Source organism: Martes martes, assembly GCF_963455335.1.
Source record: "Martes martes genome assembly, chromosome: 15".
NCBI lineage: Eukaryota > Metazoa > Chordata > Mammalia > Carnivora > Mustelidae > Martes > Martes martes.
In genome coordinates, this window is record NC_137903.1 from 14,809,685 (window position 1) to 14,831,705 (window position 22,021).

The window sequence follows — 22,021 nt, forward strand, 5'->3', positions numbered from 1 at the left end:
ACTGTTATTCATTCACATCGAGCAACCTGAACAATACCAACTTATTTCAGTGGCAATACTTCGTCTAATTGATTTCTTCTGTTTTATAATGCTGAAATGCAGATAGGCCCTTGGATAGAAGGAAGGCAGCCATGTGATGCTGATACCAGAGTGCTACCTTCAATCCACAAACTCTGTAATGGATTGAATCTGCCTCAGTTTCCTCATTTGTAAAATGGGAAATGCAGCAATACCTGTCTTTCAGAGTGGCTATGAGAATCAGAAGAGGTAGGCTAGGAGAAGTGCTTCCACCAAAAAGTAGTACACAACGTTCTTCAAATGCTTACCTCTGACAGATTTTACCAAGATGGTAGCACCGTCCTGAAATCACACCAACTCCACTATCATTAAAATCCATTGAAAATACAGGTTCAGGATGTAGAAAAAGAAAATGGAAATTCATTGGTGGATAAGTTTGCTTCCTGGTAACACTAACATTTTGGAGTCTGGGGAAAAGGAAAGGTGAGGAAAAAGAAGGTAAGACTGAAGAGAGAGCAAGCCATGTAGAAGGAACTAAAAAAAAAAAAAAAATATTGAACTCAAGGGATTACTGAAAACTATAAGACTAATATATTTCCATTTATAGGAACTTTGGGTTTATAATTAAGTTTGCATTATTTCCTGGACTGTTATAACTGACAGTTTTGAAGGTTGCAGGCCATTTATTTTGTAGAATCTTCTTCAGTTTGGGTTATTACAGTGTTTCCTCATGATCACTTTCAGGTTTTAAATCTTTGACAGGAATATCACAGAAGTGATATCATGATTTCATTGCATCCTATCAGGTGGCCCGTGATTTCCCCTTGTCTCATTACTGATGACGTCAGCTTGGCCACTTATTGAGGGTACCCACCAGGCTCTTCTACTATAAGGTTGCTCTTTTCCCCTTTGAGAGTAATAAGAATATCGTGGGGTGATAATTTGATGCTAAATAAATATTCAGTTCTTCATCCAACCTGCAAATTATTCATTTATGTATTTATGTCAGTATGGAGTCATGGATTCCTGTTTCATTCAGTGAGTTATACTCCATTGCTATCATTATTTATGTAATGCTCAAACTGTCCCAGACTTATCCAGTGGACTTGGGGGGACATTCTTCCAGCTGGCTTCTTGTGAGTTACTGGTGCATTGCTGTCATTCTTGGTTCACTTTCTTGTTTCCCCGGCACAAAGAACAATCCAGGTTTTTTCTACTTTCTGTTTCATGACTTTAGAGTCAGCCATGTCTCCAAGAAGCTTTAGTTCTTTATGGTGTAGAATGGAGTTAAGAAACCAAGATCTAGACCCTATTGCTGTTGGATTTTTGTTGTTCTGTGATGTTGTCTAACACCAACAACTAATTCTCTGATTCTCCAGAAACCAGCTGGGTGTCCAACAATTCAATTCAGTTCTGACAACATTTATCTGCAGTTAGTATCAGATCTGACAAGTTAAGGTCTCAAACCCACAAGGCTACTTTACTTCATATGTCAATCCCAAATCCCAAGGTACCCATACTTTTGACTGTCTATAAATGGAATCTTCCCACACCCCTTTTCCTTAGGTCTTGTAATTTGCTAGCATGGTTCATAGAACTCAGAAAGACACTTCACTTATTATCACTGATTATTATGAAGAATGTGCTTGAGGAATAGCCAACAGAAGATAGGCACTGGGCAAGGTATGGGGGAGGTTCTGGAAGCTTCCGTGCCCTTCCTGGGTGTACCATCCTCCTGCTTCAGTGTGGTCAACTTGGAAGCTCTCCAAACCCTGTTTCATTTTTTCAAATTTTTAAATTTTTAAATTTATTTTTATTTATTTCATTATTTTTTTTTTACCTGTTTCATTATTTAGGGTATTTTATGGAGGTGTCCACTAAATAAGCGTGATTGATTGAATTGAGAGCAGTTGGTAGTTCAGTCAGTGTTCAGCTGCTGGCCCTTTCCAGGAGGTTGAGGGGTGGAGCTGAGGGTTCCACGCTTCTAGTAAAGACTTGTTCTTTCTGGTGACGAACCTTAATCCTCAAGCTAAACTGGAGCTTGCCAGGAGTTTCCTTATTAGAACCAAAGAGGCTCCTATCAGCCTTATTCTTCACTCAGACAATTCCAAGAGTTTTAGGAGCTCTGTGCCAAGGATGAGGACAAAGACTAAATATAACACTGTAGTTATGTTTGTTTGTTTGTATAAGTGGAACCTCTTCTCACCACAGGGTAATGGTCATTTGTCAATAAAGCATAAGCTTTTGGAGACAATAGAAGGAACACATGTTTATCCTTTAGTTACTGAATATGAGTCTGAGTGAGACACTGCCTTGGGGCTTATACTCTCATGTGAAATGAGGTTGGGTTTGTAGTTCTCATGTAACTCTTTCATACTCCCTAATAAGGTGCCAGATGATACTGTATACATCTAAAGACTTGAAATCACAAAATAATATTAAATCTTTTGACTTTTCACTATTAGAACCAATTCTGCTGTCTTTTGCTTTCATAACCTCCAAAAATCTGTAACTGAATCTTTAGTGCAGAAGACAGATCAATGATCTTTATAAGTGAAACATAATTTTTCAGACTTTCGGAGTCTTCTTGATTCCTAAACTCTAGGCAGAAAGGAAAGAAGCCAGTTCAAACTACTTTTTATGTGTATATCACATTCTTCTGCCCATCCTTAACATAGGTAATATCTTTACATAAACCAGTGTTGACTGTATCATTCTTCAGTTCATAACCTTCGAGGTACTTCACATAGATATCTCATATGAGATTGGTTCTTGCTGGAATTTAACAAAAAAATAACAATACTAAAATTAATCCACTCCCATGCCATGGATCTAGGAACTCTTGGAATCGTGAAGCTTTGTGTGTTGCTATCTACTCCTTTGACTTCGATACACTGTTTTGTTTTTCTTTTTTTTTTTTTAATGTGTTAAGGAAAACACAAGGATACATTACAACACAAACACTAGAGATTACCTTGAAACGCACACACACATACACACACACGCAAACATAGCAATAAGATATGATATAATAGTTTCCCTTTTGATATATTATAATATAATTACATATTAATCATGTTATTAATAATTGCCTTTAGAAGGATTTTGGTTTAGATAAAGATCTGTATACTGAATGTGTTTTCATTAAAGTTGATTAAACATTTTAAAGAATATATATTCATACTATTTTTAAAATACTCAATTTTATTTTATTTTTAAGATTTTATTTATTTATTTGACAGAGAGAGATCACAAGTAGGCAGAGAGGCAAGCAGAGAGAGAGAGGAGGAAGCAGGCTCCCTGCTGAGCAGAGAGCCTGATGCAGAGCTCGATCCCAGGACCCTGAGATCATGACCTGAGCTGAAGGCAGAGGCTTAACCCACTGAGCCACCCAGGCGCCCCTCAATTTTATTATTAAATGATAATATAAATAATAAAATTATAACTTATGAATAATTTTGCCATGTGTTCCTTAAGTTGATGTATTATTATTTCTTTAATTTTACCACCTCCATTCTTTTTGCTAAATTTGTATGAATTCCACTTCCTACAAATTGGTTTCTCCTCCCTTTGGTTTATGTGGTACAGTAGCCACCAATTTCCCCTTCCTACTTTTAAAATCACCCATGCTTTCTTTTTCTGGTTTTGCTTACTGTTTATTCATAAGTAGTTCCCAAAATTGTTGTTTAGCCTTTCTGTTCTACTCTCAGAAAAATGAATCTACATGCATATTTTCAAATATCTGTGTTCTTACACTGACCCTATTTTCTTACTTGATCTTCAGTTTCAAATTCTGTGTATTATGTCTTGGATTTCCCCAAAATCATCTCAAACTTGGTGGGCATAAAATCAGATTTTATGTTTGTTTAGAAACTGATTCCTTCTTCTAGTTCCCCCATTTTGACCAAGAGCATTGTTTTCTTTCCTTCAGGATCTACATTTTGGCACTTCCTTTGACCTTTTCTTTTCTTCTGCCACGTACTCAGTTGTGAGTCTCGGTGATAATACCCTTCATGTCTTCTAGGTTGCTGCTTTTCACTTTGTTCCCATTGACTGCAACTCCTCAGAGAGGGACCCAAGAGATACTCAAAGTGTTTGGGGGGACAGGGGATGGGAGGATCAATGAGTGAGTTATCTGCTTTCCTTTAATTTCTTTCTTTTTTCTATTTTTTCTTCTTTTTGAAAACTGTTTTTTGTTTTGAAAAATATATGTATGTATAATATATATAAATATATATAGTACTAGTATAAAGATCATTTAGAATTACAAAACCAAGTCCAAGATCTTGATCATAGGTTGCTTAACTCCTCTAAGACTGCAAACTAAAGATAGTAATCCTAAACCCATAGCGCTGAGTTACAAGAATTAGTTTTGGTTTTTTTTTAAGATTTTATTTATTTATTTGACACACAGAGATCACAAGTAGGCAGAGAGGCAGGCGGAGAGAGAGAGAGGAGGAAGCAGGCTCCCTGCTAAGCAGAGAGCCCGATGTGGGGCTCGATCCCAGGACCCTGGGATCATGACCCGAGCCGAAGGCAGAGGCTTTAACCCACTGAGCCACCCAGGTGCCCCAAGTTACAAGAATTAAATGAGATGATCAGATGGAAGTGCTTTGTAAACATTAACAATTCACTTTGGTGCTTTATACTTACTACATTCCAGATTCTTTCTTAAATAGAGGTGATTTATATACTTGAGACGTCTGGAACATAAAGGTATGGAAATTATAGTTATTTATTTCTGTTTTATATATGGCAATGCCGGAGTTAATTCATAATAATAAATTTATTAATAGAAATGGTCTGGATTACCTTGATTATTTTTTTGGTCTGTTTGTTTTTAAATTTTCGTGGTGCTGTTTCATGTAGTAGTTCTTTATTCTCGGGTCTTCACCTGTTAAAAGATTATGCAAGAAACAGTAACTCAGAGATACAAGAGAGTTAACAGCAGTATAATTTGCAAGTTTACTTAACTTAAATAGTACTGATTTTATATGCTAAAATCCCTAATGATCCACGGGCATCAGTCAAATTAAATCACCAGATTGAAAATAAAGGTGAAATCACAGGTATAATGCACTTATTTATTGATATTGGTTCAAATTAATTGATGATGGAGCATTAGCCAGGGTGAGCCCGTGTTAACGTACCATGCCCACAAAGACACGGAGGAATTCACACAACTATCTGTGATATATTTGATAATCATTTCACATTTATACTGTTGCTGCCAAAATGGGATTTTACTCTGTTCAGAGCTCATGCAGTTTCGAAAGATGTTTAATATAAAATTAGGATTAATGGCTCAATGTAACCTTTCTGAATAGAGTCATGCTTAGGAAATGAACACACCTCAGCAATAACACACTGCTTGCATGAACACTAATGCTCGTGTATTCTGTCCATAGTAAGCCTGCAGGCGATCCCTGCTCTAAAAAAAGGTTTATTACTAAAGAGGGGGAAACTATACATATTTCTGGCTCCATGGTGCCTTCTTTCCAGATTCCTTTTGTTTCTTTCCAACTAGTTTTATTTAAAAATATGAATTCTTTTGTGAAACTCTAAATATAAATGCTTTTATAGGCACAGGAAGGGAGGCAAGGCTTCTCTTCTGACAATTATTGTCCTTATTTTTTTATTTATTCATTTTTGGGTTAATTTAGTCTGGCTAAAATTACATACATATTCATGTTTCTTAATAAGAACAAAGCTTTACTCTTGGTTATTTTCCATAAATTTGTCCTCATAAGCCATTTGATAGGCATGTACTTTACTAGAATGGAAGTTCACAGTGAGTCCCCGGGACTCGGTTTCAGATCTGTAATTCATTAACTCCGTCCCCAAAGTCCGAATGCTTCTTTAGCAGATCACAATAAAATTGCCACCGCTTTCTTTTTAAATTTCGGAGTGGCACATACTATATTTGAGGTGTAGATTGTCCTGCTATTACTAAATGCGTTAGGATTTCTGAATGCGATTTCATTTTGGTCCAAACATTGATTTGAAACAAAATGAGGGATTGTAAAATGACTCACAATTTTTCAAAAATGGTTTTCTTGCCCAGAATTCCGTGGAATGTATGTCTAAACATTTAACACTAAAGGTACCATTATTTTACTTTCATTGCCAGTTTATCATATATATATACATATATATACACATGTGAGATTTATAATACCAATTCATAGGGAAGTATTAATAATATATTTTTATTAAACTTTCAGTTATCACGTGGTATTAGTTGGACATCAGACATAGGAGATATAAGTAGGACCAAATACCTCAAGTGTTAGGGCACCTGGGTGACTGAGTCTGTTGAACGGCTGACTCTTGATTTCAGCTCTGGTCATGATCTCGGGGTCATGTCTGGCTCTGCACCCATAGCGAACTCTGCTTGAGATCTCTCTCTTTCACTCCCTCCGCCCCTCCCCCTGCTCTTTAAATAAATAAATAAATAAATAAATAAGTAAAATCTTAAAATAAAAAAAAAATCAAGTATTTTGGAAGTGCTGATAAAGGAAGATTCTGGAAACCCAGAAGTTCCTTAGGCGATCAGCTTCCTTGTGCATGTTGAAGTTGAGAGAGTTGCTGTGATTTCACTTAATAGTTTTATCATTATTACAGATTACATTTTAAAAACAATTAACACATCCCTCTACTGACCAAAATTAATGTACCTTTTTAACTTTGTCAGTAATTTGCTTTACAAGAAAACATTAGCTGTTGCTTTTCAAAATGTCGTTTCATCTATGGCAAAAATATCTTTGGAAGTCCTTATTTTTAAATACTTTCAAAGTAATTGTTACTGCAGAGTCCTGGAAGGACTGTCCTGAGGTTTGTGATAAGGAAGCTTACACCCTGGCAGCTTCAGAAACTAACCTTATGCCCTACAGGAAACTAGAAAAACTATGAAGATTTCAATTCTTAATTTAAAGATATATTACTCTGGTTGTGAATTGCCATTTGTATATATTCACGTTGCATTATATGAAAAGTGTAATACTGTTACTGGGATTTCTTTAGAAAGTAAAAGAACTTTTTAAATATTAAAGAGCAAGTTTTTACATATTTTCATTGGCTTCAATTATTGGGATTGAGAAAATTTATACAGTCAGCCCCTTTATTCCTGTTTATGTTGCATTATTCAATAGCAGCAAGTTTTTCAAAAGTAGTATGTTACTTATGCACAGCTGTTCACAAACATCTCTTTCCTTATTATTTGAAGTACTTAACATCCTACGTTTTAAAAGTTTTTTTTTTTTTCCTCAAAGATCTGGTTTCTTCCCCCCATTTATTTATTCAGTGACTATTTTAGGATTTATTTATTCCCTTTTTCTGTGCCTAACTTGATTTCAAGAGAAATTTTACAAATTATGTATTCTAAATTCAGATCTGTCCACCTCATTCTCCTAAATAGGAAATATATAACTCAAATTTAGAGATAGTATAATACTTGGTAGAATCCTATGCTAAAGACTTTACATGAAAATTCAAAACATGTTCACGGTTTAATATATGTGATTATGTAGATTTACAGAGCTAATGCCATATTCTTTATTTTCCCATTTTCTTTAAGTGTACCTCAGTGTTGAGAAAGAAAATCCATAGTATGCACCAGGGAAACATAAAAAATACTGAGTAGTATTTTTTGCTGATTTTTTTTTTCACCTCAGTACCAGGCCTCTACCATATCGTATTTAACTTTTTAAATTTGTCCTGATTTTCGGCTGACTGTGTGTTGGTAGATGAATTGAATTTTCATTTTATTAGAACCAATAATTAAAATAATTCCACTTATTTTTATTTTTATCATTATTAATGATGAACTTTTACTGAATATTTTTTGTGCCGTGAGATCTGGAACATTTTACTGTCCAGTACTTACCATACGACTGGTCCGAAAACTACTCTATCACATGTTGTTACTCTTGAATCGTGCAGCAAAAAGTAAATCATATTATGGAGAGATATGTAGAGAATTATAGAGCTAAGTTCTACTTTCCCCATCTTAGTACCAGGTAAACAGGACTTATCTTGTTTTTTTTTTTTTAACCTTATAAATAGCAAGTAGAATACATGTAGAAGCGATGTGCAAATTTTAGAAGGATATGCAGATATTTTTATGATGTCTGGGAAGTTATTTGAAATCTGTAAAATAATTTGAATAGTGACTATGCAAGGAATATTCACAAGGGTTTACTGATGTATTTATGTTTTCAAATCTATAACTTATAAGCTTTTAAAAACAAAGTACACAGATTTACAAAAAATATATAATTAAATTTAGAAAGAGCTGATCAGTCCTAGACATGTATTCATAATACAGATGTATGTGTGTATGTGTATGAATGTATATAAAATTAAATTGGTTGGACAGGCAGGAAAAGTAAGGGAGAATGAGAGGAAGGATGACTTTACTCTTCCCCCCCAAAAAACACATAAATCCTTGGTTGTGTTGATTATCTCCCTTAGGGTATGCTTAAACGCACGCATAAACTAAGATGTAGGACTATCCAAAAAAATTTTTTTTAAGATTATTTATTTATTTATTTGACAGACAAAGATCACAAGCAGGCAGAGAGGCAGGCAGAGAGAGAGAGAGAGAGAGGAGGAAGCAGGCTCCCCGCTGAGCAGAGAGCCCGATGCGGGACTCAATCCCAGGACCCCGGGATCATGACCTGAGCCGAAGGCAGAGGCTTTAACCCACGGAGCCACCCAGGTGCCCCAGTCCAAAACTTCTTTATGGAATCTGGGAGTCATCCTTTTTTCCAGTCTCAGCGTTGGGATGGGAATGTTACTTAACACTGAAGTCTGCTCCCGGGCTGCTTTGGTGGACCAGGTGCTCTGCTTTCTTACCCGCCAGGTGAAGACTTGGGTTCGGTTTCATGGTCTTTCATTTCCTTGGCCAGCAGGGACTGAGTGCTTGGAGGGCCACCAGGAAGCCCCTGCCGGTGGAGGGGATGCCTCCTGCTGCCCAGCAGCAACGCTGTTGACTGATGAGGGCACTGTGATGATGAGTTCCAGGGCGTTTCTGTCTAGTCTCTTGATGGCAGCAGAGATAAGAGGCTTTATAAAGCGAGTTTCTGAAATTCATGACATCAGAAGAAGCCAGTACTGCTCTGTCAGAGGCCCGTGTTGCTAGGGTGACTTGGTATAAACAGGAGTTAGGGAATAACCATGTAGTTCATCAGATGTACACAGCTGGCTTTCCTCTGTGAGTGAGTCTGTATTTTTACTGATCTTGGCGGCATGATACGTTGATCTGAGACTTAGTGCCGTTGTCCAGCCACAGGTCTTGGCCATTTTTCATCCTATGTAATATGTTATTTAGTGTAGGGAAATTATTCATGATATACTTGCCTATACTTCATAACAGTTAATATAAAAGTGATTTTTTTTACCATCTTCTTTCAAACTTAAAGGTTCTGCTTTTGTTTGTTTGTTTGTTTTTAACACTCAAAGCTTTTCAAATTAAATGTCTTTCTCTACAATATTTTTGCTAGACAGTCACACTATCTTGGCCATAGCCCACCTATACTCACCCCCTTCAGCTTTCCGTTCTAACAACGTCTTCCGGGCCTTCGTACTCTATGATCTACTAACCCGAGGAAATCACTGTTACAACCTAATTCCTTGTAAGACTGTTCCAAAAAGCATTCAGCATCATCTTCCTCTTTTGCCACTTGAAGGACTTTCTCTTCCATATCATGCAAGAAGTTGGGGGAGCAAGCGTCGAAGCCAACAGAAAAGTGATTCTCCGTCAGCCAATTCCGAAAGATGATGCATTTGATAGAACCTTAGTGACAAGGAAAATGCACCAATTGTATTACAAGAATTAGACTTGCAGCTCCCAACAGATTTTACTAGGCAGAAAGATGTTCCTTCCAAAAGTAAAAACATTTAGTAAACATAACCGATGAATTTAAAGAAGGCCTTTGCTGCCATTTACAACAAATAACCGTGGAGATCTGTGATTAACAAGAGATTCTTGAAGAGGGCTTATGTGGATCACAACATGTCAGTATTTTCAAATGACAGGTGCCATGCATGGGCATAGGTGATTAAATTTTTACTCTTGTTTGAAATGATTTCTAATGAAAACCCCTTAAATTTTATACATCGTTATTATTGTTATACTTGAAACCCTGCTAAATGGCATTTTTAAATTAGAATTTCAATATGTAGCCTATGGAATAACTTAAAGAGTTAGGCAGTTCGGTTTATGCTAATATAATGAGGGACTACATAAAATAAAAGGATAATTTCTAAATAACTACCAGCTTGTGATATGGTCAGAGTAACTGGCCAGTTGTCGGAGTTGGCCTCTCTCGGGGAATTAGGGGCAGTTGGCCCCTGTGTAAAAGAATGTAGACCCAAGCTATAAACTAGCAGCCTGGGGGTTATCAGGTAGCTAAAAAGTTGTGTGAATACTTAAATATTGGGTGATTGTATGTAAGAACCAGATTGCTGGCTTCTTTTGGAAATGGGAACTCTGATAACAGCAGATTCATGTCCAGTTGTGCCTCCCCCTAGCACGAGGCACTATCCCATGGGTGCTGGTAAAGGCTAGTGGCATATCCGTGAGCCAAATGCTCTTCGTTCGCCACTGTAAGTACACACCCCTCATTTTTTTAAAAAAACACAACCCTTTCACCCTGCGTAGTTGTTTGAATTCGCAGCTCCCAATACAAATATCCATATAAACTCACACAACCTGAGTTTGGATGGAAAAATTTTGTGAATAAAAAATTCTCACAGAATCATTTGACTAGCCAAACCTTTATCAGGAAAATAAAGAAACTGAATAATAGCTTATCTATTTAGCATTGTGTGTCTCTCTTTCTCTAGACGACATATCCCATATGTGTGTGCATGTCTATCATGTGTGCGTACAACACATCCACTATAATTTCTGAGGCATGGATGCCTATGAAAGTTGAGGTGAAACCTTAGCCATTGTGATCTCTTGACTGAACTCTAGTCATACTTAGTCAAATATGTTTTTATTCTTAAACTCCAGATGAAATTTAGTGAAATAACAGAGTAGCCCTTAACTACTCCTTGGTTGCTTTCAAAATATCCATTATTAGGTCATATTCTCCTCCCTTTCGCATAATGTAGTCTCTCTGCTGTAAAATGCACACAAATCTGAAGCTGTTTATGATTTTCCATACTTCATTCTCTACAGTGATGTGCAACAGGCATTGATCTTTTCCTAATGCAGTAATAAGCTAGAAGCATTTTTCAAACATGGGCACTTTATTTGCTTTATTATTGTCAAGAACAAAAGGAAATGCATTTGGCCAAGGTCAGTGTGAGGGGAATGTGAAGACCCGTGCCAGAAAGCCCACTGCTCCTCTGGCTCATTAATGTTCTCCATTTGGCTCCGGTCTTCCCTGATTTAAGATATGAAGTATGTTGATGTTTCCAACTGCCAAGCAGTTGTCGTCCTCTGAATCTGAGGGTCAAGTCCATCGTTTTGAACACACCATTTCATTCATAGAATCTTAGAAGTGGAAGAGAGCTTCACACGTGATCACACTCATTCATCTGCTTCCAGGCAGGAGGGCAATAAAAACGTCTCAGAAAGAGAACGGTTTTCTTCATTTGTCAAATTTCCCAACTGTACCGATCTATGGTCTTTTTGCTCAATATTCAGTAGCTACATGTAATTCTCATTAGTAACTTTTCGTATCTATCTGAGGTTTTTCCCAGCAAACCAAATGCTATTTTTTTTTTCTCATGTTGTCCGGGATGAATATACAAAAATTAAATTCTGATATCCTACCTTTTAGTGGCTCCTTTTATCGGGATTCAGGCTATTTTGTTGTCTTTAAAAGCTTTCTATACCTTTGTAAAGTTATACTATATTAGCTCATTGAGAAGAACACAAGCAACCAGAACTACTGAGATGATTGACGAGAGATTCGTATGACACTGTGGGTCCATTCGAGGTTTTGAGGTATCAAAAACAAACCAAAAGATGGGGAAAAAACCCAATTATTACATAGCAATAAAGCATATTATTAACTTATTTACTTATTCATTTCCTCAGTACTTTGGAATGCCTAATGTGTGGAAGGCATGTGATGTATCCTTCATGTATGATAATGACCAATATACCATTAAAACATACACCAGAAACACTTTTGACCACTTGAAACTGTTTGACTTAGAATGTCATTTCTCGCCATGCTTTCTGCCCTTAGTTTGTTGTGGAATTAAGCTGGATACATATAATAAATAAAACATTTTGAAGTTTGATGTTAGCCCAGGTGGTGTTTCAAAAATATAATAATCTCATCTTGAGCTGCCTTGTGCCTGGACGAGTGTGTTTGTTTTTTCTTGGCACACTTTAGGGTTTAAAGATCCCTCCTAACATTGTAGACCACGTGCGTATGGGGCAGTACACCCCACTAACTCGTCTCATAACATCCCTACACAGGAAGTCCGTCAGGAAATTCACCACCTCGCCCAGGCATAGGCTTCTTCAGCTGGGACCCAGTGTATTTGGCATCTGGAAATATCCTTCGTGTTTTCTATTTCTTTCCACACTCTTCACACATACTAATTTGAGAATAAAAGTACAGGCTAGGGCCTACCCCTACCATAACACTTAAATGTATAGTTTTCTTGGGGCACTTGGGTGGCTTAGTTGAGCATCTGACTCTTGATTTCAGCTCAGGTCATGATCGTAAGATCCTGGGATCCAGCCCTGCGTTGGACTCCACAGTCAGTGGGGAGTCTGCTTGAGGATTCTCTCCCTCTCTCCCTGTCCCTCTCCCTGCTCATGCTCTCTCTCTCTCTCTTAAATAAATAAAATTAATGTTTAAAAAATTTTTTTAAATAAAGTTGCACTTTTCTTATTGGCTCTCTGAGTATGCACGTCCCTATTTATTACTTTCCTTGACAGAACATGTTGATGTGTTTACCTTATGTATACTTCTCCCCCAAGTCTTCGGCACTATTTATCAATTAAACTTGAGCCTGGAGTAATTCCTTATTAAAACCTAGATCCTCAGAGTAGTAAATTTAATATGTCATTGAACATTTGGCTCAAAAACTGGATGTAAAATTGGTTTTGTCCCTTTTTATACGTACGTTGTCTCCAGCAAATCAAACTAAGTTTATAGTCATCTTGTTCAAACCATGTAGGACAGAGATTTTGAAAGTATTCAAGAGATGAAAAGATGATAAATGGAAATTAATCGCACCAGAAACATTACTTTAACATAGTCCTTTTTTATTTAAGATTTTTTTATGTGATCTCCACACCCAGTGTGGGGCTTGAACCCACAATCCTGAGATCAAGAGTTGCACATGCCACCGACTGAGCCAGCCAGGTGCCCCTGCTATTGATCGTCTTTTAATATTTGTCTGTATTTAATTTTAGTGAGTGGATCATTTATATAAAGATGCTTTCTTATTATCACTGTCACTCATGATTCTTCTACCCCAGGTTTTCTCATGAGGTCTTAAATTCCTCAACAGTCTCATCTATCAGCTTTGAGGGAGAATAATTTTAGCTTGAAAATGGGCCCAGGGTGGCCATGGGCTGCTGTGAACATCTTGGCGCCAAGGGCAGGTGGGCATGTACTCTGATGATTCTGACATGCTGGTTTTCTCTACTTTTGCATTTCTACAAGTCTCGGGCCGGCTTTCGTACTCGCTCTTGTTTTTCCTTTCTTTTCCTCCATTAACCTGCCTCACAAATATTTAATGGCCTAATTGGCAGGTGAAAGGGGGTTAGTGGTGGAATATGGAGGTAGTTGAGAAGGGAAGGAAACAAGTGTATTTTCTTTAGTTCCTGTCAGGCCCTGCGTCAGCCCATTGGAGACGAGCTCTCTGACTCCTTTTTAATGTTCTTTCCTTTCTGTTGCCGTCCCTGTGGGCTGCGGTAACAGAATACTGGAAACTGGGTGGCTTACAAGTGACAGAAGACCACTTCTCACAGTTCTAGAGGCTGAAACGTCCAGGATGGAGAAACTGGCTGATTTCCTGCGTGGTGAGGGCTTTCTGGTTCATAGACGGCCCTCTTTTCTCTGTCCTACATGGCGGAAGGGGTGAGGGAGCCCTCTGGGGTCTCTTTTATAAGGGCACAAATCCCATCCTGAGGGTTGAACTTTGGTGACATCATCACCTCCCCAGTGCTCCACCTGCGAACGCCATCACATGGGGATTAGGTTTCAACATAGGACTTTCAGTGAGGCACAAACATTCCGCCCATGACACTTGTTGTTGACTCTGCTGAAGACCTAGTGTCGAGCTGTTAGACTCCACTGTATTCATCCCCATCGAATGAAATAAAGTGACCATGACTTTCATCCCAGCCACTCGAAAACTAGCTCGTTTAATTTCATATTTAATTCATTTTTACAGGGTACTGAATTCTGCATAAATAGTGTTTGTGCTTCTGTTTATACAGAGCATCCCCGTGGAGTGCTGTGCGTTGTTATTACTATTATTATTGTATTAAACTTATTGCTGCCCAGTGTCACAAGAAATAAGAAATGGATGTTCTCCGTGTCACAAGAAAATTTCTCACTGGTGTGAGATTTGGGCATGTATACATTAAGATTGCATTAATATTTAATCTAGCGAGCTGATTTTTTCCCCCTATATATTTCATGCACTAGGTAGGATTCTTTTTTTTTTACATGATCTGGATATCTGTATATTATGTTTCTTTGTATGGGATGTACTTTATTTTAAATCTCAGTTATTGCCAAAATAACATCACCAGAAAAATATTATTAAACATCATGTGTCACTTCGGTATCGTATAATTGGCTCTCAGCATCCCTGCTTGACTCTGGTAGTACATTTATTAAACCTTTGGTGAGTTACTAACAAATTGGCCAGGACTTGAAGTTTTCTTCTGCCAAAAATACCATGTGCTTGTCTTTTGAGCTTCGAAAGCTCTTTGCTGGGTACCCATCTGATCTAGAGTCACACCTAATGAAATCAAATGACCTCCAGACTCACCACCGCCTTTCCCTGTTACCTATTTTCGCTTCCCAATGCCCCACCCCCCAGACCTACATTCTCTTCGAAATCGACATCTGCTTTTTTGGTCATATACTCCTCCTCCTGTATTCCTCTCCCTTCAATAAAACAAAGTGACTCTGGCTCTCAACCCAGCAACTTGTAACCCAGCTTGGTTGATTTCATATTTAATTCATTTTTACACGGCATTGAATTTTTGCATAAATAATATTTGTGCTTCTGTTTACACAGAGATCCCCATGGGGTGCTGTGCACTGTTGTTACTGTTATTATTGTGTTAAACTTATTGCTGCTGGTGTCACATTTAATTGTGAATTAGTAGAATCACTTTTCCTGATGTTGATGTGCGGCCACATTTCATGTCTTTACCCACTAACTCATAACTTTATTAATATGAGAAGGCAATTTCGAAAAGGATAAAGGGAAGAGTCACCGGTATTAAATAGTAACAAGACGAAATAGAGTTTAGATAGGCATAAGTCACAGCAATATCTCTTTGAATAGTTTATGAAATTTTTAACAGGCAAAAAGCAAGAAAGGGAAAATTTTCTTTTTGTCTTTAAAGGTTGTCTCTATGTTTAGCAAGTGCAGGCCAAGTGCCCTCCCTCCCTCCCTCTCTCTCTCCCTCTCTCTCTCTCTGACATGAAGCAAAGTAAGAAATAGTGCCTTTTGAATAGGAGATTTCCTTTAATTACATTGGGGAAGTGATAATGGTAGGTATTGCATGTTTAATGTAATGTTCTGGATGCCCCTTTTTCTTTCTCTCTCTCTCTCTTTTTTTTCCCTTCACAGCTACCTCATCTTGCACAGAAATAAAAGGTTCAAGGCTTGTCAGCATCAGTTTATAGATAGCTGTTTAAAAATAATGAGATATTGGGTATTGTAAGGCTCAGGGCCGTCTTGCCAGACTCATTTATTTCCATTCACCTTTTGTCAGAATTGCAGACAGAAGACATTCAATTAAAACTTGTCACCTGTTGCAGATGACCTAATTTGTACTTGTATGTGTCATAGATTAGGGCTGCATGCTTCAGATGAAGCAACTTGACCCCCGGTGGAATATTTCCCCTGCACAATATTTTGTCGATGGTTATTTCCAATTTCTATCATTTTGATTTCAGTTCCAATCCAGATTATGAATTTAGCACATGCCTCTGAACCAGGCAAGGATTGTGAATCACGTGAACCCTGAAAAAAAGGGGGAGGAACGTCTTTAGGTTGATGTCCTATGGGTAGAGATCTGCAGATGGATTTTGGATGCACCTTGAATCTGAAACAGAGGGAAGCCTTTGTAATTTCCTATGCAAGCCCCACATGTTTAATAGTCCAGATAGCTATCAGGAGACCCAAACGAAAGACTTCCCCTTGCTAATTGTTAATTCATCTGTAGAGCAAGGAAGCTTTAATGTGAGTCATGGCTTTTATCTCTTTTAGTGACTAAGGATTCAGTTTAAAAAAAGAAAAAAAGAGCCCACCTAACGGATATGCGTTTTCTCTCCTCGTGTGAATTTCTCCTTTTATTGCAATCCAAGTTAGAGCATTTCCACTGGCAGCCAGGCCATTTCTAAAGTTCCTGAATTGTGGCCACGATATTCCAGCGGAAGTAAACGTAAGCCTCGGCCAGGCCCGGGGTGTCTGGTTGAAAAGCCGCTGTTGTCTGGGCCTCCCTCCTGAGCTGAAAATGCAGCCAGAACGTTGATCTACGTCTGTGGCCCAGGCCCAACGCGCTTGTCTCATTTGCAGTAGCATTTGAAGGAGGAAGGAGATGAATGTCTTGGGGCAACTGCCTCAGTGGAAAAGCAGAGAAACTAAATCTTTTTATTATTTTTGGTTTGTCCACACTCTCATAGCTGTAAACTTTTTCAAGTCACGTGCCCCTTTATGGAGTGATGCAAAGTCACTAGCCCTTCCCTTGAGTTTGAGTAAGGGCACTCAGTCCTCCCCTCCCCCACCCAGCCCAGCGTTCTGCCCACCTCCCCATGTGGACCCTTCGTTGTGATGCAAGTATCCTTTACCCTGACAATCCGGTTGTATCTGCCTGCACTTCTAGCTTTTGGAGTAAATACCAAATGCTCTTTTCCAAAAACCGAATTTGACGGTAGGAAGGCTGTATAAACATGGTGCTTAAGAATGTGGGTTCTGGGGCACCTGGGTGGCTCAGAGGGTTAAAGCCTCTGCCTTCAGCTCAGGTCATGATCCCAGGGTTCTGGGATCGAGCCCCACATCGGGCTCTCTGCTCAGTGGGGAGTGTGATTCCCCCCCACCCCCCCACCCCTGCCTGCCTCTGTCTGTCTACTTGTCATCTCTGTCAAATGAATAAACAAAATCTTTTAAAAAAAAAAAAAAAAAGAATGTGGGTTCTGCAGCCATTCTCCCAGCCCCCACCCCTGGCTCTGCCTCTTGCAAGCTCTGGTTTTCTCATTTTTGTGCAACGGGATAATAATAGCACCCGCCCCACAGGATTGCTCTAAGGCTTAAATGGGTTCATATACGTAAAAACAATTAACCCGTTGCCTAGACTGTAATAAGCTCTTGACAGCCAATGACTGCTAGTCACTGGCTGATATTCTGGTAAATTCCAAGACACTTCTTGCACAGATTGATTCATTCAATTAATAATGAAGACATGGCTTGGGAGGAAAACGTAGGTATGAGGAGTCAAGAGACTGCTGAATCAGGAAGCGAGGGATGAAGCCGTGAAGCCGGAGTGAACAATTGTCACTGTCTATTTTGAGAAGGGGCCATGGTTGTTGAGGATAGCTGGGGGTTGGTGTGTTTCATTTTCTCACATGATCCTCAACAATTTAATATGATTAGATTCTCCCTGGGGTACGCGTGTGAACATACAAATAATTTTCACTCATCCCCTCAAGAGCAGCCTATAAAGATGCGCGAGTACTTGCGGTTATACTGGGAGGCTCTTTTGGGAGGTTGTCCCGAAGGAGAACCCCGTCAGGGGCCCCCACTAAATTGCCTGCTGCCGCGTCCGATACTGCTAATCTGCCTTAGCTTCTTCTCCTGCAGCTCCTCAAAGGGATTTTCTCTGTCCTCTGTTGGTGATGGTTCCCTCACAGGAGTCTCAGGAGAATTCCAGGGCGCTGCTCGGTACCTCTCTTCCCAAAGGGAAGGAGCGTGTTTCCTTCTGCAGCAAAGGGAGCTGCGGCATCAGGGAGGGTTCCCACCCTCTTCACCTTCTTGTTTCAGAAGCCTTGCTTCTCCAGTCGCATCCCAAAAACTCAATTACAAGCCATGTGTGGTAACATTTATTTAATACAACTATCTAGTATTCGTTAACTTAACTAATCTTAAAAAAAAAAAAAGTCACCATCTCTTAAAAAATATTATCACTTTAACGTGACTGTCTGCACCTTCAGTATTCCGGGGCCTGTGTAACTAATCATTTGAGCAAACCTCTGCTTGGGAACAACATTGTAAAAGGCTGGTCTTTAATTTAGAAAAGTAGGCTAGGGTACCCTTGTATAATTCTCTGAAGGGGAGATCTTTTATTATCCTATGGAATGCCTCTAACTTTGTGCTCTTAAAAATGTGAAAAATACTTTTGACTTTGGACTATATAATATTGTAAAAATTTGCATTTGGGCATAAAACGTAGACTTAAAATGAGCTGACCTAAGAAGACCCGCAGCTGAACTGTTTACTTCTCTTGGCGTTTATTTGCCTCACAGCGTGTTTTTTTCCCTCCTTGCCCTGTTCTTGCTTTCTCAATTTTGTAAATTCTGACAATGTAGAAGATTTGTAATACCCTTGTGGCAATGCAGGCACATGCAGTATTTGAAGGAAGACGCGATCTGAAACATTGCACTTGGTAGGTAATGCCAACTCTTAAAATCTTTTATTTAAAAAAAAAAAAAAGATAATGGGGTCTCCACATGACTAGAAAATCCAATTGCCTTAATTAACTTCCAATCCTGTCACACATTGAACCTGGCGGGTATCTTATTTCCTGGGAGAAATCTTCCTTTTCAACTTTTTCTAAACTGGTTATGAGTAAAGTCCCGACAGAAATGGTTTGTCTTTCAACATACTGAAGAAGGAGAGACAGGCTTCGTCGCCTTTGGTGGAAATGTCTGGATTCGAGTGATGTCTCTTTAGGGCGAATCTGGATTTCCCAGGTCCTGATCATAAATACTCTTGTTTTTCTTTGTGTCTGCTAAGCTGTTTGGAGACTTTTAAATGCATTAGGTGAATGGGGTCATTACCAGTTCTCTGCTCAAGTTTGTGTTGTGCACTTACAGCTAAACTCAGTGATAGCATCCTCATTTTTGGTAGAATTTGGATTCGATTCTGCATCTATTCCAAAATGAAACCTAAAATGACATTATTAATGACAGGGATGAGCAGGAAATAGAATGGGATACCAAATAATTCTATAAATCACTTAGATGTCAAATGAGTATCATTATTTCACTTGTACCCTTTGAATTATACCATCATACCTTGGTCTGTTTCCCTTAGAACTGAGGCAAGATAGACTGTTATACTCCATGAGGACAGATTTTTAATAAATGATCATGATGTAAAATATATATCAGTAAAGTAATACAGTAATATTTCAACAAAACAATGACACAATAACAACTCCTTATTTTCCTTGGTGTTTTAAGGTTTATGAAATATTTAAATAATGGATGTGTATAATATCCAAACATATTAATATATTTTGTAAATGTAATATTGGACCATTACAGCAAAACATGAGGAAGGATACTGTCTTTATATCCATCTTTTTTCTTTTTTAAGATTTTATTTATTTATTTGACAGGGAGAGAGAGAGATCACAAGTAGGCAGAGAGGCACGCAGATGGGGAGAGGGAAGCAGGCTCCCCGCTCCATTCCGGGACACTGGGATCATGACCTAAGCCAAAGGCAGAGGCTTCACCCACTGAGCCACCCAGGTGCCCCTGCTTTACTTTTTAAACATATTCTTCACCTAATATTTAGGAATAAATTATTATGCTATTATAGTTGGAAACATTAAAAGGGGGACCTTTAATCTTTTCACAACATCATTATTGCAGACTGTGGTTCTAGCTGACAGGTATATATAAATCGATGATACATACTGTATTTTGATATATGCAAGGCAAACAATTTTAGACTAGATAGCTTGAGAAATTTTCTATAAAATAGGAGCACTTAAAAACAATTGCATTAAAAAATTCTTTTTTTTTTAAAGATTTTATTTATTTATTTGACAGAGACACAGGGAGAGGGGGATCACAAGCATGGGGAGTAGGAGAGGGAGAAGCAGGCTTTCTGCTGAGCAGGGAGCCCGATGTGGGGCTCCATCTCAGGACCCTGCGATCATGACCTGAGCCGAAGGCTGTCACTTAATGACTTACCCACCCAGGGTAAGACAAGAAAATATTCTTGTCTGGTGATTTTTAATATCTTTTTTTTCCCCCTCTCAACGCTCTTCATTTTTTTATAGATAGGTATTTCTTTTGTAACTCAGCATATCATTTGCACGTATTCCTACTAATGAGAAACTGCAGCTTAAACCTATGTGTTGTCCAGTGCAACGGAGGTATAATCTTCAGTTACAGTGTTTGATTTACAGTATTTTAAACATTTTGATTAAATATTTCTGTTCTTTGTTCTCTATGTTTCATGTCTATGAAATCGGCATCCTAATAGGACAAAGTGTGACATCCCAGTTACGCCATCTGTTTGCCATCCAGCTTTGTGCTCTAGAAATCAGATGAACAAGGGAACAGAACTCTACTGTAGGCAGAAAGTGTTTAAAAGCAGCAGTAAGGAAATACAGCTTCTTCGTGACTCTCATGCACTATTTTTAGTAAATACTTAGGCACTGTACTAATGTCTTTGTTTTGTGAAATTTACTGTCAAAACCTACTTAATTGCTCTTGAAGTTGTCTCCTGATTTCATTTAAATGCTGCTCTGACGTTTCGGTATGACAGTTCAGGCTTTATCTACAACCAAGTGTGTATTTCCATGTTCCGCTAAAAGATAATCAACTCTTAGAGCCGTATTATTAAGATAATATGAAAAATTGTGTTTTACTCTATCTCGTGGTGGAACAGTAATCCTTAACATGCGAGTGTCTGTGTTCACTTCAGGGTTCATGGAGAACCGTGTCCGCATTTCCCAAACTGTGTCGCGTGATGCAGAGAACCCACAATTCACGTGTTCCACATGATATTCATAAATATTCCCAAGACCGGATCTTTGGTGAAATTGGTTTGCGAAACACTGCATAGGCTGTATCTCCTTTTGAGAGTTTTATGGAGGCCATTTGCATTTAAAAGGCTCTGAGAGGCCTTTCAGTAAAATAGTAATACTGATGAGGCTGTGGGACCAAATCTATTTTCTAAACATTTTGGGAAACACCATATACAATGAACTACTTGGTTGAATTTATTAAGGGATAATGTTACACCGTTTTGTCAATTAAGGTGATATCACAGAGTGAGTCTGTCTTGCTCTTACTCCCAAAGTAAGCTCGGTATTAGGTGAAGGTTTGTATGGTCCTGTCCCGAACTTCACCGTGACACACTGGAAACCAAGTTATTAACAAGCTCTTCTTACCACTCCCCAGTATCCACGGAACATTTATTTTTAATTCTTTCTTTCCGTTTTGCCTCTTTCCTCAATCTTTTAAATCCCATGTGAGCAAAAACCCGCTGTATCTTGACCCAATCCATCGCTCTTTAGGAAGAAGTTTTAGTAACTCCCTGTCTACCTCCTTTTCTGGCTTCACCCTTAGCTCTGCCTCACGGACACAGTCCTCCTTCGACATCCTAGCCTTCTGAATCTTTCAGGAAGCTCCTCTTTCTGTCCCGTGTCCAGTCCAAACTTACTCCCAGTTTTCTGTCATTTGGAAGAAGATACACATGTGAACCAAAAATAACATTCTCCTCTGAGACATGTTGACATGATAATAGGGAACAGTCCTTACCTCTCATCTTGTGGAAATTCCGGCTTTCCACAGCGTGAAGGTGCTTTCAGTTCAGT

The 22,021-nt window shown here is 38.5% G+C and overlaps 1 protein-coding gene across 2 annotated transcripts in view; it reads left to right on the top strand.

Annotated features, from left to right (window-relative positions):
- ESRRG (estrogen related receptor gamma) overlaps nt 1-22,021 on the top strand; it is a gene marked incomplete at its 5' end in the record, with an annotated part of 226,247 nt that overhangs the window by 142,187 nt on the left and 62,039 nt on the right. The gene's annotated exons all lie outside the window — the stretch shown is intronic.